This window comes from Vigna radiata, unplaced genomic scaffold (genome assembly GCF_000741045.1).
Source record: "Vigna radiata var. radiata cultivar VC1973A unplaced genomic scaffold, Vradiata_ver6 scaffold_289, whole genome shotgun sequence".
Classification (NCBI taxonomy): Eukaryota; Viridiplantae; Streptophyta; class Magnoliopsida; order Fabales; family Fabaceae; genus Vigna; species Vigna radiata.
Genome location: NW_014542227.1, coordinates 332,965 through 338,112, shown reverse-complemented (window position 1 = coordinate 338,112; position 5,148 = coordinate 332,965). Strand labels below are relative to the sequence as shown.

General features: G+C 33.4%; 1 non-coding gene across 1 annotated transcript; it reads right to left on the bottom strand.

Moving 5' to 3' along the window:
• Positions 1–2,523: 2,523 nt before the first annotated feature.
• On the bottom strand, positions 2,524–2,607 carry TRNAL-CAA. The gene has a single exon. It is a non-coding gene; the product is annotated as a tRNA-Leu (tRNA).
• Between the last annotated feature and the right edge of the window lie 2,541 nt (positions 2,608–5,148).

Below are 5,148 nucleotides of genomic sequence, written 5' to 3'. Positions count from 1 at the left end.
ATCCATTCCTAAATTTTACAAAATTAAAATTATACAATATTCTATATAAAATTATCAATTCAGTCATACAATCAATTCAGTCATACAATCATACAATTAATTTATTATATATGTCCTAAAGTTCCACCAATTCTACATTTTTATTTTACTAAATATTTCCAACAAAGTTAAAATCCTTTCTCGAATTTTATCATTCAAAATTTAACCAAAGTATTATAGGCATCGTATATCATATTTCAACCCTTATATGCATTCAAAATTAATTTTCGTTTAATTTTAATTAAATCCTATTTCTTAAACAAACTTCATGGTTCTTAAACAAACTCAAAAACTCGTATATCAAATACAATAGTTTGATCAACTTACCGTAATGGGAGCACCAACGACGAAGATAATGGGAGCAGCACCAACTTGTGGCGGCGACGCTGGTGGAGGAAGCCCTTCGGGAGGCAGAGATGGCGCGGCGGCAGCGGCTTGCGCGACGGCGGAGGGCGCGACGGACGGCCGGAATGACGCAGCGGCAAAGACGAAGATGGCGCAGCAGCAGTGGCGTTTTCGCGTAGTGCAGAGGCAGAGAGAAATGCTTCAGAATCGCGTGGAAAAGACGAAATTGTTCTGTGTTTTTTTAACCTTCAGAAGAGAATCTACCGCGGTTCTACACTTAACCGCGGCATAAAGGAGAATATGTCGCGGTTCTACACTTAACCGCAGCCTATTCATTTTAAAAAAATAATTCATAATGGCATTTTTGAAATTTTTTTTAACCTATATGCCGCGGTTCAGCGCCCAACCACGGCATATTCTTTGAAATTTTTAAAATTTACTCAGATCAAGGAATAGGTCGCGGTTCTCTGGTCAACCGCGGCATATACCTCGACGTTCATAATCCCCCAACTACCTTCCCAACTGCCTTTTGGGGAATGTCAGAAGGTAGCAAGGGGTATATGTCGCGGTTCTCTGAGCAATCGCGGCATATACCCCTGTAACCTCCTGACATTCCCCATCAGTCAGCCCCTGCAATAAATTGGCAGGGGTATATGCCGCGGTTCTCTGACCAACCGCGGTATATTCCCCTGCCAATTTATTGCAGGAGCTGACTGATGGAGAATGTCAGGAGGTTACAGGGGTATATGTCGCAGTTGCTCAGAGAACCGCGGCATATACCCTTGTTATTAAATTTTTTTTCCTGACGTGGCGTCAAAGGTGATGGTTGACTGGGGTATATGTCGCGGTTAAGTGGGGAACCGCGGCATATAAGTTCGATTTATTTACAAAACTGCCATCGCACAACATTATGCTGCAGTTTCTGGTGAACCGTGGCATAATGTGCACTGTATAATCCCAATTTTTTACTAGTGCGGGTGTTGGCATTCATTGGTTTTTGGGTGAAAAAGTAAACCCTAGATATTTTGAAATACTAGGTGCCACATCAATCAGGCCACACAGTTGCCACTTAATAAAAATTGGACAGGTTGACCAAGTTTCATTAGTTTTTTAACGTCGTAAGCAAAAATGATCAATTTGAACTGTTTTTTTGCAAAATATGGGATAATTTTGAACAGCTAAGAAAAGGTAGGACAACTTTGAACAAACCCTACCAATCAAGGAACCAAAATAGGTATTAAACCAAACATTTTTTATCTTTCTTTTAACTTTTTTTCTGGTCCAGTGCCTGCATGTTTGGGAAATTTATCAACCAACTTTTGAGGTTAATATCGTATTCAAAAAGCGACATTCTTTGTAAAAACAATTTAAATTCTGGAAAGTGTGAAAAAAACTTCTTGCACATAATAAAGAAAAACAAATACAAACTCCAACGATTTCTCTAAATATCCTAATAAAAACGTGATGTTTAGTCTAAAAAAATTAGAAAAACTTGATTTCATACAATACAAGCGAAAAAAGACTTCATTCAATATTTATAAATATATTGAAGAGAATGTTTCCTGTTTTCATTTGTCAAATAGGTTCATTGGCCAAATGACAAAACATATCAAAAAGAGATTTCTCTAACAAAGTTTTAAAAGTTGTTTTTATATATTCATCAATTTTTTTAATAAAACACTGTCAACAAGTTTTTTTGGATAAAAGAACTTCTCTGTAAAAATGGCTTGTGCTTCTCAACTAAGGTGAATCTTTGTCAAATGTTTTCCTGTAATTTATTCTCATGTGTTATTAAAATTAAAGTTTAAATAGTTTAAATTATATAATTGCAAATATTTCAAAAACCAAAATCTACACAAAACATATTATTAAATATATGTTCATGATATTGCTAAATGTAAGGATGTTTCTTCACATTGGACACGAAATGTAATCTTATTTTTAGACATCACATTATGGTGAAGAAAAAATCTTTATTAACTAAGTTCCTAAATTTCCAAAAAAAATAAAAGGATCAAGTTCCTAAGTTCAATCAGTTTTCTGTTCATGTACATTAATAATAGGAATATATATTAAGAAGAGTGATGATAAAAGGAAAAAAAATATTATAAGCAAGAAATTTGACAAAAACTTACAAAATGTCAGAAGTGGGATTTGAACCCACGCCCTCTTTCGAAGACCAGAACTTGAGTCTGGCGCCTTAGACCACTCGGCCATCCTGACACATTTTCTAATTAAAGCATGATATGTGTATAAATAAATTTAGATAATCACTTAAGCAATATTAGAAAGCACGTGTAATTAAACCCTTAACACTAAAAGGAGTATGGTTTACTTGAATACAAATAGAAAAATTATGGATATGATTTGCTAGTAAAATCGCTTGTTTAATTTCCATTCTTTATTAGGCACTCGATTAATTATTCTAATTTAATTCTAAAGTTTTAGATAGATAGCATAGTTGGGTTTTAAAGTTTTCAAATATGTCATATAAATTAGATGACTCGAAAATTTAAGAAATTAAATACATGTTTAGTATTATTGTATTTAACTCTTTGCAAGAAAAAATAATTCAAGTGACATTTTGTTCATCTTTAATCTTGCTCATTAGGTTAAACTCAAACTACTTTAGAGTCACTTGAAATTTTTGTACTTATTTTGTAAGCTACACTCAAGGTATGTAGAGTTTCATTACCACTATTTGTGTTTATTTATGTTGAAACTGTACAACCCTCGATATTCCATGCAAATTTTTTTTATCATTCATACTTACGGTGACTTAGTATTTAGTTTCATAATTTTTGAATGTTGATATATCGTACTCTTTCGAAACCTGATGCTATTTTGATTTAGAATACTTACAATTTTTGAAAATTATATAAATTGTGACAATTATTTTTGTATAATGTGATAGGTTTAGCGTTCACAATTTTGAAAATTGTTATTGATCCTACTTTCACAAAATATAATGCAATTATAGTCGTAGGAGCGTGTAAGCATAACAGAATTCCAAAATAGATTAATAATACAGTCGAATGCACACTGGATAAAGTTGACTGACACATGTAAAAAAATTTTAAAATTCTTTTCAATCCAAAACATCACATAGCACTAATTCTCAAAATCTGTACAAAAGTTTTAGAATAGTCAAATCCATTACAGATGTATTCGACTAGACTAGAACTTTGTCACATAATTATAAGTTTGTAAAAGTTCTTGTGATTTTTCTCTTTCCAAAATGTGCAGTAAAATATTTTTGACAAAGCAGTTCACATTGCACATAATCATACAAGCATGTTCCACAGATATATCACACAAATAACATAGGAACATACATCACAGTACATCAAAACATGTTCAGCAGATATAACAATCAGTTCAGAATAAGAACATGTAATACAACAACATGTGTATTGTTATTAAGCATAGTGTTATCATCATAAAAAACTAGACTGATATAGGGTTTGTGTTGTCAACAATCTCAACACTTAATACCTCTGTTAGGGTTACAAACCACACCATGACCTAGCTCGGTATTGGATTTAGTTTATTTTCCGTTCATATCTGTGCATTTATGTTCACATATTTATATTTCGTTTTTATATTGCTTTAAACAACTATATATATATATATATATATATATATATATATATATATATATATATATATTAATTATACTATCCTCTTATTATTAAATAAGATACACAAATTTCATCCTTACTTTTCTTGTAACATGGTATTAGAGTCATGGTGAAAAGCCTATCCTAGCGAGTTCTAAGTGGGTATTTCTGTTTCCACCCGTTTTCGGGCCGCTATTGGACCACCCAATTTCTACTATCACGCACGAGATATCTATACCTCGGCGTGAAGGGGGTGTGTTGGAAGTCCCACATCGACTAGAGATAAGGCCAAATTATAATATATATATATATATATATATATATATATATATATATAAGTCAGGTGCAAACCTCACCTTACAAGTCGGTTTTGTGGGGTTCAGTTAGCCTTAAAGTCCACTTCTAATATGATATCAACCTCACCTTACAAGCCAGTTTTGTAGGGTTGAGTTAGGCTTTAAAGTCCACTTCTAATATGGTATCAGAAGAAAATTAATTCTTGATCACGTTCTTCCACAACCAATTCTGTTACTGCCAAGATCTTCATCTTCTACCTCTCATTCTTGGCTTTCCTACAATTTCTTCTCCTTTTATGGCTACTCCCTATATTACTCTCGCATTGTTATGTTTTATGTTTTGACTTTGTTTTCTAGGGTTTTCAATGAGGAACAATTGGGTGCTTTAATCACTCGTAGCCCTGGATTGATTTTTGAGGAATCTTGAGGAGTTTCCGGATATTCGGGTTGTGAAATTTTTGTTCAATTTGAGGTTGTGAAATTCAATGGCTTCTGTAGTTGTTTCTTCTTCTAATAATTCTAAGACGCAGTCACATTCCTCAACTCTGGGACTTTCTCAAGAGCAAATTCATGGTCTATTAGCACTTTTTCCTCAATCTAATCCCACAGTCATAAATTATACCAGTCTAGTGAGTTCACATAATGTTTCCACTTCTTCTCAAGATCAAGGTAATATCTATTCCCAATAGATTCTAGACACGGGTGCTACTGATCATATATCTAATTCTTTGTCTCATTTTATTTCTTATCTTAGAATCTCACCAATTACAATTTCTCTATGTAACGCCCCGACAACTTACAGGGACTACTGACTACCCCCACACATCAACACGAGGCTTTCCAGTGTG